The sequence below is a fragment of the Ictidomys tridecemlineatus genome, chromosome 1 (assembly GCF_052094955.1).
Source record: "Ictidomys tridecemlineatus isolate mIctTri1 chromosome 1, mIctTri1.hap1, whole genome shotgun sequence".
NCBI lineage: Eukaryota > Metazoa > Chordata > Mammalia > Rodentia > Sciuridae > Ictidomys > Ictidomys tridecemlineatus.
In genome coordinates this window covers 140694545-140708638 of record NC_135477.1, presented here as the reverse complement: position 1 = coordinate 140708638, position 14094 = coordinate 140694545, and the positions used below count along the sequence as shown (strand labels likewise).

The 14094-nt window shown below is 34.2% G+C and overlaps 1 pseudogene; it reads left to right on the top strand.

The window, feature by feature from the left end:
* The first annotated feature begins 9302 nt into the window (after positions 1 to 9302).
* Positions 9303 to 10062, top strand: LOC101965652 (dnaJ homolog subfamily B member 6 pseudogene; annotated as a pseudogene).
* The last annotated feature ends 4032 nt before the right edge of the window (positions 10063 to 14094 follow it).

The window sequence follows — 14094 nt, the reverse complement described above, 5'->3', positions numbered from 1 at the left end:
GAATTTATAATCTCAGTGTGCAAAGGCCAGTCTATGACTCAAAATTCAGAATCCATCAAAACAACAACAAACACTTGCTACTTGGCAAAAACTACCACAAGGAATAAGCAATAAACTTGGAAAAATACATGCAAGTCATTTCATAGCATGTCTCTCAATCATATAAAGAATTCTAACAAATCAGGAATAAAAAATAAACAGAAAATTGGGCAAAAGATAGGAATAAAGTTTTATGACAAAATTAAAATTTTGCAAATGGTTCTTATATCCATGAAAGTGCAGTGATTTCACTCACAATGATAGCAAGGTACTTTGAACAGAGGGTGCTCACTGTGGCAGCACATACAACAAAAACTGATGTTATGTAGATAAGATGAGCATGGCCCCTGAGCAAAGATGATGTACAAATTCACAGAGTTCCATGTTAAAACAACACAATCAAAACTGAGATACTGTTTTTCAGCATCATCTTGGCAGAAACCCAAGAAATTTAAAACACATTTGGCAAGTCTTTGGGTAGGAGAAGCCACATCATTCAATGCTAATGATAGTATAAATTGTTATAATCTCTAGGAAGAGCAATTTTGAAGTTTCTTTCAAAATTTATAAGGTGTATAAACTTTGAGCAACCAATTCCACCTCCAGGAATGGATCATATGTATATGCATGTATGTACACACATATATACATGTATATATGTTCACAAAATAGAAAACATATTTATAAGGAAATTCATTGTGATAGATTGTAATAGCAAGTTTAGCAACAAATTTAATTATCAGTAAGGAACTCTTTATGTTATTTTCAAACAATAGAATATGCACTGTGTGTTGATGTGGGAAGATCTTCAAGATACATTTCTAAGTAAAAAGCACAGAGAGTGTATACAGTACTCTATCATTGAAGGAAAACATGGGGAAATCATTCATATTTGTTTTCATAGACATAAAAACTTCTATAGAGATTGAAAATAAAATAATTTTTCAAGGAGCGGGGGCTGGGGAAGATATGGGGAGATATGGGTTAGAGGATACAAAGTAGCAATTATGTGGAATGAAAATAAATCTAGTGTACAACATGAGGACTATAGTCATAATATAATACTACACTGTATTTAGCAGTTTCATTAATTGAGCAAACATTATTTGCTCTTGCCACACACATTGAAAAAAATGTATATCAACATGAGATCATGGCTTTACTATAGGAACCATACAAGGAATACATCTATGCATGTATCCCATAACATTATATTATATGCCTTAAATATATATACGAAAATTTATTTTTGAAAAACCTTTCTAAAGATGGGAGTGGTGTGCAAGCTATAGTCCCAACTATTGTGAGGCTGAAATGGGAGGCTCATTTAAGACTAGGAGTTAAGGCTAGTGTGGGCAATGTAATGAGACCCCATCTCATAACAAACAAACAAAAAATAAAAATAAAAAACCCACAAAAATCTAAACAACAAGTTAACTACAACAAACCATTCTAGAAAGACAACACAAGGATTTAACAATAATATCTGAGAAATAGTGTGGAAAGGAGATTTTTGCAATGTTTAACAATATGCTTCGATGTTTGAAACTTGTACATTTTATGTAAAAATACATTTAAAGAAGACTGTTAGGAAATAGAATGGAAAATATTTTCTTGTGTTGGATGAGGAGTACATTCCTCAGTTTGAACATTAATTATCCTAAAAATGCAGAAGCACAATAATTTGTACCAAAAGAAGGTGATGATTGCCCAGGTTTTGATGGGCTTGCCACTGTTTACAGATGAAGAAGATTGCAAAGCCTCATCCTGAAGACACTTCCAAGACCATAATATCACCTATCATAGCTGAAATTAAAAATAGGTTAGTTATTCAATGTGTCTTCTTGACCTGGTCCAGTGGTGTGGCAGTATGGACATCCATTTTCTCAAGTGTGGTCTAGGTTTAAACCACCCTGTTGCCACAGGTGTAAGGACTCAGCAGTGAACTCTGCTCTCTAGGAGCTCCTATTCTGCAATGGTAAATAAGCCATGCATGTGAATACTTATTGAGTCAGAAAATGCAAATATTTGTAGGAGGGGTAAAATGCTCTTGCGTTTTAGAGGAACCAGAAATGACTTCCAGCTGGAGAACAGGAAAGGGAAAATTGAAAGAGGCCCAGCATTTGAGCAAAAGTAGAATGCCAAAGGAAAGAAATATCTTTTCAAACACCAGTTCAGGTGGAAAGCACAGTGGGAAAGAGAAAAAGAGGACAAGAAGACAAGAAGAGGGAAGAACTGATCACTTAGCATGGCTTAAATATATTATAAAAGTGAAATTGTTGGGCCTAGATTATAGGGCACTAAGTAAAGTCTAAATAGTTTGAGTTTCATTCCATGAATTTGGGAAGCTTCTGGAAGTTCATGAAAATTAGGACAGCAGCACCCAAATAACCCCTTAGCAAGCCTGACGTGCTACAGGTTTGTAGGGTGAGTTGGAGAAAAGGGTTGACCATGGGGAAAAAGAGAATTAAGTAAGAGGCTCTTGAAGAAATACAAGTGTGACATGATTAGAATTGTAACATCAAAACCACAAGTGGGGTTGGAGGTATGGCTCAGTGGAATAGAGTGCACTCTTAGCAAGAACTAGGCCCTGCCTTCAATCCCAGCACCAACGAACAGAACCAACGAACAGTGCAAGGTGCAAGGGAACAGATAAGAAGCACTATGTGAGGAAATGGTAGAGGATTAATAAATACCTGCTTTATGAATAAGTAATTTAATGAATAAATAAATGGACAAATGAGCCCAGACAGGAAATAAATGAAGACCTAATCCCCCCCACCTCCCTGTTTCTGAGGATGCAAAGTAGTAATGTTGCATTGTAGTCAGAATTTTTTTTTTTTTTAATTAAAAAAATTTGTTATCAAGTTGTGGTCAAGCCTGTATCCAGTTCTGCTTCAAGATTTTCCTCTCCGGTCCTTCATCCTTGGAGGAAAGGCCAAACCAACAGCTTGTTACAATATAAAGAGGAAGGGGAAAATCTTACCTTTCCTGTTGAATAGTCTGCCAGAAAGATTCTGAGAGCCAATTTTTTTAATGGGACAACATTAAAGTGCTGTATCTTTAAAGGTGTACCACAGTGGGTTCTCAGTTACCCTAGAAGGGATTGGGGTTAGTTGGTGAATAGTTATAAATTAGACAAAGTCAGGAAACAAGAGAGGAGGATAAAGGACACTTAGTTTCTTAGTTACTAGAGGATACAATCCTGGATGCTCTTTCAATATGGAAAGGAAAATTGAGATGTCTAAGGGAGGAAGAAGGGAAAGAAGGATGTGAAAAAAGGAAGGAAACAAGAAAGAGAGAAAGGGAGAGAGATGGAAGGAAGGAAGAGGTAGAAGAGAAGGGAGGGAGGAAATAAGTGGAATGAAGAAAAGATACAAGGAGGGAAGGGAAAAGAAGAAATGAAAAAGAGGAAAGAGGAAAAGAAACTAAACATTTTTGAAACTTTTCTGCCATAAGACTTACATGTATTTACCTTAACAAATAAAGTTCAGTACTATATGCTTTAATTTTATAGATGAATTATCTGTATTACTATTGTATCTCTGAAGATTTAGGAAGCCAATCCTTTGGCTGAAAGTCAATGTGAAATAAAATAGTTTATGACAAGGAAATGTAATCATTGCAAGATGACAGGTGGTGGGAAGAGACTGAGATAGGACAGTTTCTGCTTCCTTTTTATTTTAACTGATAATGCTGAGGGGGCCTCACTTTTAGTAGACATTGTCAGCTTCAGTTTCTATGGAAATTTTAAGCTGCTGTCATGGGACAATCAATGGTGCCATGGGAACAACATCCTCAATAATGTCAGGCTTCTTCTTTGAAGGAGCAATTTGCTTTTTTTTTTTTCCCCTGAAATGTGATATACCCACTGACAATTTTGAAATCCCTTCCTGTACGAACACCACGTGAATTGTCTGTGCTACAGTCCTTCTCAAAACTGCTGTAAATAGAATTATATGCTCAAATAATAATCTTTCAATTAACAGGATAAAGAGAAAAGAAAATAATATGATAATTAATATGAGGCACAGACTGTCTTCATCTAAATTGTCATGAGAATCACATCTAATGTTTGACATCTTACTGTTGTGGGCTATTTCTTCCATTAAATATACAGCACACTCTAGCTGAGTAGAGGAACTCTTGTTCCTGCTCTGTATTTTGCCACATCTGTCAAGTCACTCCACACCAGAGTCCATATTCCATGGTGCTGAGAATCAGCTGCTTGCAGCTGGCCGTGGCTGGGAGGATGCAAAGGATGTATGAAGAAGGGTGGGGTGGGATAATTGCTGTGTAACTTCAACTAATACATGTTGCCTACTGAGTAAATATTATTGTTTATTCTGAGCAAACATTTTGAATCCTTTCATAAAGTATTGCGTCTGTATATATAAGCATGGTTAATATGAAAGCTGGTTTAGCCCTTGGAAAGCTCAAAGTTGATTCTGTGATAGTACAAAGAATCCTGGGGTCTTTATAGTGAACGTCTCATGGATATCCTAGTCCATAAATGTCCTTTAAAAAAAAAAGTCTGGAGGGTTGCATGTAGTAATTACCAAGGTAAGTATGGTCCAATCTCTTTCTCCAGGTCTCCAGATATCTCCATTTTTCTTGGAGAGGCTTTTTGTAGCAATATGTTAGAAATAGGAGAGCTAGAATATGTGTTTTTGGACATTTTATGGCAAAGCAATGCTTTAATCTAGATGGTAAATTTACTTTGGGTGTTTTTTTTATTTTGGAGGGGGGCATGGGGGTGTGGTGGGCAGTGTGGACAGAAAGGAGATGATAGAAAATGAAGATATTCAAGCTGTCCCTTAGCATGTCAACTGCCTCTTTATACTGTTACTCTCTCATTTTATAAAGGCCAATCTTAGCTCCATTGAGCCATTTGATTTGATTTTTTTTTTAGATGAAATCTTCTTCTTGAACTTGCTTTTTATATTCTTGCATCAGCTTCCTTAGTAGCTGGGTAAATTATAGGTGAATGCTTCAGTGCCAGCTCTCCATTTGATCTGATGTATAATAATTAAAAATAAGGTGTGTATTACTAAATTTTTCTCAGATATGATGCAAATGAAAAAAGATTAAGTTAAATTAATCCATCAATAACTTAATGAGACTTTTAATGTTTTACTCTTTGAGTCCAGTGGGGACTCTATGCCCACTTCATACTGATTTGTGGTTATTTTGGTGCCTTCAGGTTCCAAGAATTCTATTCCTGTCAGACGAATTGCTATGATTCTATTTTTCAATGTGAAGAAGCTCAAGGGGAGAGTAAACCTTTGAGTAGTTTGTTAAAGCGTAGCAGTCTCTTCCATTATCCTATTTGTATGGGAGACTGAGCTACAAAGGTGAGTGCACCATGATGCCAATGGCCAGAGTGAGCTGTTTCTCTAGGCAAAGATTCAAAGATGCAGGTAGACTTAATACTCAAGATGGCCCAGGGAAGGTTATAAATCAATAGGAATATGAGAATATAAACACCAATAGTCAGTTATCCCTAGAGTGCTCTACCGAGTACTTTAGCTATTGTTCACAGGAAAATTGGTCTTAACCGACACTCATTCTGTTTCTTCTCAGACCTATTTTGTTGACTCTGTCCTTTTGGACTTCTGCACATCTTGAAGTTTTACTCTAAAAACGTTTCTCATTTTTCATCAGAGGACAAGATCATATTTTTTACTTGACAGGGTAGTATATGTGCCCTGGAGCTTACACGATGCCCAGGTGGAAATGAGGCATTGCATCTCCCCCAGCTCCCTTCATTGTCCCTGCCTTCCAGTATGCACATCTATCTTCTTTGGATTCTTTCTGTCTCCAAAAGGCATAAACAGTATGTAGAGCCCAGTTCAAAGATCCTTCTCAATCCCTATCTGAGAGGGGACAAATCTGAATAAACACCACCAGTAAGTAATCCACCTCCAACTGCTGCCCAGAATTCAAACCATAATATCTTGAGATGCTGCTTCATCAAAACTGCATTGGCCTTGACATGTGAACCTCCCTAGGTAGTAGTCTTGGGCGGATAAAAAGGCTAATCATGCTGCACTTTCTGAAAGAAAAATGGGAGCTCTATGTAGTGCTGGTCCATGTATCATCACTATTTTCAGGACAAGTGAAATGTCAAGGCTAAAATACCCTCAAGCTATCTATAAAATAATGTAAGCTAGATGCGGAGTCAGGGCAGAGTTTTGAAATATGATTCAATTGGTTTTCTCTATCAGAAAAAAGCCAAAAAAATATATTTTTCTGCTCCACATTTATCAAAAAGCATACTGAATTAAAAGTAAAAATATGGCAACAGAATGGTATCCTGTCAAACTTAATCTATGTGCAATAGTCCAATCTATCTCAGAAAAATGCATTATCCTGAAATTGAAAGGCTATTTCAGTATGATGCTTGAGTTTTCCTCCTTTAATACTAGTTTTTTTTTAATTTTTACACTTGCATTATGAAACAATACGAGATAGTGTTTAATGTGTTTTGTTATTGCTAATCCTGTGTGTTAACTCCTCTCTTATTTACAAAATGAAGAGCTCCTGCAGTTTAAAGATATTTTGTCAGTTTTTAAAATTTCAATTTACTTTGTAAAGTTTACATTTATGTGTAATATATAAAATTATGGATACACAAAGGCAGATATATATGGAATAAATGGTTTTTTTTTGACAAACTGAAACACAGATGTTGATCATTAGGATTTAAATAGGTAGTACAATTGTGAATAGCCTTTTTTTTAAGATATAAGCCCTGTTTAATGTTATTATAACCATTTTGGTGTTTGTTATTTTAATTCTAGAAGAATACAGAGGCTTATTTTGCTGACAACATATTTTGGACAGTGATAATGCTCTGTAAATTTGAAATTATTTCAATCAATATATAGATAATATGGTTACTCATACAAGCTACTTGTATCAGTTTTAAGAGCCCAATAAGAAATAAGAAATATTTTCTGATTCTATTAAACAGGTTAAACCTATGAAGATTTAGTATAAGATATTTATTCATTTTTATTGGTGTGCTATAATTATACATAATAGTGGGATTCATTTTTATATATTCACACATGCACACAATATAATGATATAATTTGCTCTCTTATTGCTTTAAAAATAGTTATTTAAAATTATTACAGATTGGCACCAGAGATAAAGATTTTGGCCCATTCCTGAATAATTTTTCTCTCCATATTTACATATGTAAACAGATTAATAAAAGCAAGGAAGCTCTATATTTTTACTGAGAGTGAAAAAATCGTTCTGAAAAGATGTTCATAGCATAACAGTGACATTCACATAACTTCTACATTAACTTCTACATTGACTGAAAAAAATAAAACCCTGTTTACCTAGACAACTTACATATCATTTCAACTTTCAAAGATACAGTATTAATCAGGTTCAGGGAGTAGGTTAAGATTTCAATTCTCAAATTACAGGAGAGAAGGCAGATGATAAGGACTGCATCTTGTTCTTCCTATTTTCTTTTCTCTTCTATAAGATTTCCAACCCCCACTCATGATTTGGAACTAGTTCCCTAAATAGATCTTAGCAATTTGAGACCACAGAAAATAGTCAAAAGCTATATTGCTGTCTGAAAACAATTATGGACATCGAAATATTCATGTAAATTAGGGGACCCAAATAAACCCACACACGTTTCATTTGCTTTTCCATATTAACATAAATTTCTCCTCATTTCAGAGATAATGACTTTTCCAGTTAAAAAATAGAAAATTTTCAATTGGAAGGAAACTTAGAGATAATTTTATGCATTATTCAGTTGCCTATGTTTTTATCGAGGCTATTGAAATTCAGACAGATTAATCCCAGATCTGGCAATTAATCTTGTCTGGCTTCTATTATAATAGTCTTCCAGAAGACTTGTTTTCTGATGTCTGACTATACTACGTAAAGTTATAGTCATCATGAACTTGTTGAAACTTCAGCTGCAAGGCCTGTCATTGGAATAGTCCTTCTCTATGGTAACTCTATTGATTTTGAAGTAGTGAATTTACATAATTTTATTAAAGAGTACTCTTCCAAATTGTGTAAGTTTTAAGTTCCATGAAACCTACATCCCTCACATTGATATGCATGCAATATAGAATTTAATTTTGTTATAACTTTTAACTTTGGGAGGAAGGCAAAGGTCCAGTCAATTAAGAAAGTATAGACTGGATCATTAGGGATTTATCTGTTTTAAAGTGTCAGTTTCAAGACATTTTATTACTTACCAATTAAAGTTTCTCTGTGTTTCATAGGAACTCATTTCTCACCATCACTCATTAAATAAAATTAGTAATATCAAGATAACTTCAGCATTCACAAATGTGCAAGTTTATTTAAATATAAACAGTAGTTTTAAATGAAGAATAGCTTACATTTCTCTCTCTTTTTAAATTGATATGGCATAACTGAACCAAGGATCTTGCCCATGCTAGACAAGTGTTCTACCACTTAACTACATTCTCAGCCCTCTTGAATTGATTTGGACACAGAATCTCTCTAATTTGCTCCAACTGGTCTCCAACTTGCAATCTTTCTGTTTCAGTCTCCCAAGTAGCTGCAATTGTATAAGAATATATACTTCAACATAAAGAGCATGTTTTGATTATTTTATCACATTGAAATTAAACTTTAGCTTCTGTAGAAAAAGAGGTATTTTAATTCACTTTCTGGTGTTTTTAATTGTTCACATGAAAGGAAATCTAGAAGACATTTTAGTATGGTGATCTTGAAATGTTGCTCTATACGTGCACTGAAAATACTTCTACTTCTTTTTTTTTTTTAAAGAGAGAGTGAGAGAGGATAGAGAGAGAGAGAGAGAGAACTTTTTTTTTTTAATATTTATTTTTTAGTTCTGGGCAGACACAACATGTTTGTTGGTATGTGGTGCTGAGGATCGAACCCGGGCCGCACGCATGCCAGGCGGGCGCGCTACCGCTTGAGCCACATCCCCAGCCCAACTTTTACTTCTTAACTACATACACATACTTAACTTTTAGTTTTCATTTAATGATTGACAGTAGGAATGAATAATGAAATACTTAAATATTTAGTGCATTGTGGTATGATTAGTGTACAATATCAATAAAAACAAAAATACAAAAATATAGGCAAGTATCAACATACCTAGGTATAAAAATTTCAACATAAGTCACCACCAGCACAGCAGTGCTGCACCGCAAACACCTGTTCGCCCGCCCCATCCCGTCTGCCCAGTCCTCGGACTTGTTCCAAGAATCTGTTAAAAAATGGTGGGTTACCATGAAGTTCTAGGCGTGCAGAGACATGCCTCACCAGAAGATATCAAAAAGGCATTTTGGAAATTTGCACTAAAGTGACATCCAGATAAAAATCCTGAGAATAAAGAAGCAGCAGAGAGAAAATTCAAACAAGAAGCTGAGGTATATGGTGTTATAAGATGCTAAAAAAATGGGACATCTATGACAAGTATGGTAAAGAAGGCTTAAATGGTGGAGGTGGAGGTGGAAGTCATTTTGACAGTCCATTCAATTTGGCTTCACATTCCAGAACCCAGATGATGTTTTCAGGGAATTTTTTGGTGGAAGGGACCCATTTTCTTTCAACTTCTTTGAAGACCCATTTGAAGATGTTTTTGGGAACCGAAGGGGTCCCCGAGGAAGCAGAAACTGAGGTGCAGGCTCGTTTTTTTCCACTTTCAGTGGATTTCCATCATTTGGAGGTGGATTTTCTTCATTTGATACAGGATTTACTTCATTTGGGTCACTAGGTCACGGTAGCCTTACTTCATTCTCTTTTACGTCATTTGGTGGCAGTGGAATAGGTAACTTCAAATCTATATCAACTTCTACCAAAATAGTAAGTGGGAGAAAAATCAATGCAAAAAGAATTATGGAGAATGGTCAAGAAAGAAAAGAAGTTGAAGAAGACTGCCAGTTAAAGTCCTTAATGATAAATGGTAAGGAGCAGCTGCTACACTTGGTAACAAGTAATTCAATGCATGCATTTAACAGAAATGTTAAACTCTAACAAGCACCATTTGAAATAGAAACATTTTTTTGAACATTTCAGGTGAACTGGACTTTCAATATAATTGTGTCTAATCTAAAGTATTTATAAACAGCACATCAGAGCTCCTATTTGTCATAGACTTTTGAGTTTATTGTTGGGACCACACAATAGAACCATTTTTTTTTGTCTTTAAAATTGTTGTAATTTCTGTATGCACTTTGCTTTTTTTATTAAAAGTAATTCAAGGTGAGCCTTGACTTTGAGTAGTGCTAGGACAAGATTATATTCTAACTCCATCATGGATCTGTTTTCCATTGTGTTTGACATGTGAGCCAAATAGTGTCAGCTTGCTGTGAGCTAACATTGCCAGGATGAGTCTCCTATAGAAACAATTATTTTTCAGTATTTAGTAATGAAAGATATTAATGTATTAATGGTAATACATTTCTGGTTTAATATAAATTTAAGGATGTTTTCTAGTTGTGCATGAATGCTGGCAACTTAGTAAAGTTTTGACAATTGTTTAAATATTTAATGTTAAACTTGAGTTTAAAAAAGCTGGTAAACTGGGTCTTTATCATTTGCTTAAAAAAATAAATGTGAATGTGTTTGGTGAATTAAAAAAAATCATCATAGGAAGTGTAAATTCACAAATATAGAAGACTTTCTGACCATCTGAAATATATATATAATTATATATTTATATATTACATATATATTTTATATTTACTTATGACATGCTACCAAGTACTGTTTTTGAGGCAATCATTTAGCATTTATTTAAGGAGTTTATCTATCTCTTTGAGAGTTTAGGAAAATATACCATATTTTATGCAGCATAAGCCAATTAAAAAAACTAGCAATGAAATCACCATATGATCCAATTATCCCACTCCCTGGTATATATCCAAAGATCTAAAATAAGCGTATTATAGCGATATAGCCACTTCAATGTTTATAATAGCACAATTCACAATAACCAAATTATGGAACCATCAATACAACCCAAGTACCATCAATAGAGAAATAGGTAAAGAGAAAGTAGTATATATGCACAAAAGAGTTTTACTCAGCCACAAAAAACAATGAAATCATATTATTTGCTGTTGAATGGATGGAACTGGAGAAAAACATGTTAAGTGAAATAGACCAGGGCTGGGTATATGGCTCAAGCGGTAATGCACACTGTGCGGGGCGCTGGTTTCAATCCTCAGCACCACATAAAAATAAAATAAAGTTGTTCTGTCCACCGAAAACTGAAAAAATAAATTAAAAAAAAGGAAGAAATAGAGCAGTCTCAAGAAGTCAAGGGCCAAATATCTTCTCTCATATGCAGAAGCTAGACCAAAATAAAGGGAAAAGATGTGTGTGAAAATCCCATGAAAATAGAAGGAAGATCAGTGGAATGAAGAAAAGGGTTTCCAGGAGAGGGATGGGAAAAGGGATAAATGGTGGAATGAAACTGACCAAATTATCCTATGTATGTATACAAATATACCAGAGTGAATTTACCTTTAAGCATATCTATAATGCCCTAATTAAAGTGAAAAACTATAAATAAATAGAAGAAAGTTTGCTAGAACAGAGAAAAGGGAATGGGGGAGGGAAAAGGGGAAATACTGGGGACTGAATTGGAGCAAATTATATTCCATGCTTATAGAAATATGTCAAAATGAATCCCAATGTTATGTACAACTATACTGCACTAATAAAAAAATTTTAAGAGTTATTCTACAAGTAAAATAAATAAATGACTCTGGTATATTAACTTTAAGACGTAACAATCTCAATTTCCTATGGCAGTTCTATGATTGAATCTTTATATATAATGAGAATAATATTCATGTAGTGTTTCCTAAAGCTTTGAATGTCAAATCGTTTGATTGTTTGAGTGGATTGATTTGAGGCAGAGGCATTGCTTAAAAATGTCAGTGCATCATCAAAAAGCATTCATTCTGCACTTCATGTAGTATTATTTTAGAGACTATACGAGTGAACTATATTAGTACCCAGAGGAATTTTAAAATCTAAATTTAAGAATATTTCTTATAGCTAAAAAAAAATTGAGATAAAATTTTTGCAGCAGCCCGGATGCAGCAAAATAACCCGGGGGTGACATTGATACAGCAGGAGTGGGAGCCCTTTATTGTAGGACAGGAGGGGTATATATACATTCCACACAGCTTATCTTAATTAACATTAACTAGATACAGCAGTCAACAAATAAGGAATCTCCACACTTAATGGCTTGCTGGTGTTACTTCACAAACCACTCCCTCTGGCAAAATGCCAGGAGCCATCCTGACTTGTTTACAGATTCTATCAAATTTTCAGTATGAACCTAATTTGAACAAATAAATTCCATGTTTGTGGAAAAATTTTTGTTTTTGAAAAAAAATCTAGTTAGATAACAAATAAGTTATTTGTCTAAAGGTTCCTTAGATGGTAGGATTTTATTTATTTATTATTTATTTATTTGGTATTGGGGATTGAACCCAAGGGTGCTTAACCACTGAGCCATATCCCCCAGCCTCTTTCTATTTTTTATTTTGAGACAGTGTCTTGGTAAATTGCTTAGGGCCCTGCTAAGTTGCTGAGGCTGGGCTTGAACTTGGGATCCTTTTGCTTTAGTCTCCTGAGTTACTGGGATTATAGGAATGTACCATCACATCTGGAGATGGTGAGATTTTACAAAATCACTTTTGACTATTGGTCTTTTTTTCACTAAACACCTCTAATTGTAACAGTAGTAGTATTCTATCTAAAAAAATTCAAGCAGAGACAGAATTGAAGGATATTAAGCGTTCCTCTAAGTCTCACAAAGTAGATTCTCAATAAAGTTTGTTCAATGAAGAAGTCAAAGCCAGATATAATTTTGGAAACTAGTTTGAACATTGTGAGAGATTATTTTATTTATGTATTTATTACTCAATTTAGTAGGAAAAGTGTTGATGACATGGATAAATTACTTTTTCTATTATTTGATCACAGAGAAACATGACACTCTTATTTTGTTTGTAATAAATATGCACAGTAAATGCTACTAGTGTACTCTGAAGGTATATTAGCTAGGATAATACTAAATCTTTCTAAAACTGTGAATGTTTTAGTTATAATGCTCTTAAAAACTTTTGACAATTCTAAACAATGGATTATCTACTCCTAATCTCAACTTTTTGAAATCTTCCCAATCAATTCAGAATTTTAGTGGGCATATGTTCTCCAAGACAAATTCAAAGTTATTGTGGACTGTTATATCAGGTTGTATATTTTCACTTAGTTTTTTTTAAAGTCTGCTTTGTAAGGTTTAAATTCTACTTCTATAGGATTCTGTTACAATTAAACAACATATTTATCTCAGATTCTTGCTCTTGATTTTGATCTATTTAAAACGAAAAAAGAGAGGCAGAAAGTGAGAAATTGCCAGTGTTTTGAATTCTGCCTTTGACATTAAACAGCATATCTAAATGCTGTAGAATTGATAGCTCTGTATTTGAATCAAAATATGATAATGATAATATAGTGTTATAACATTTATCTCTGAGCAGAACAGATTAGACCTCAGGCTTTTTGTTTTTTAATATTGCACATATCAGGTTCTATTTATTTTTCAGATTGAGACCGAAGGTTATATTAGACCCATACTGGGTAAACAAAGCAACTACTTGCAATGAATCAAGGAATCAGCAATAAAAATACCAACTTTAGTTATGAATTCAATTAGATGCTTTAGAATGGTCCATTTAACTTAAAACATGACATGAATTTTGTGGTTGGTTAATATCTGAACTTTGAAGTAAGAAACTCAACATTAAGTCATCCAATTACAGATTACCTAAATTCTTTCATATGAAATAATGAAAAATATTTTCCCAAAGTTCAGGTGGGCATGGATTTCACTTTCTCACTGTAGTTTGCCCAAAATACAACATAATATGACTCATATGTGAGTACTTCTGCCAATAGATAAGCATATATTCCATGAGAATAAATCACTGTGAACTCTAGAGATATACTGAAGCATCTTCCATATCCAAAAGATGCTAGTAG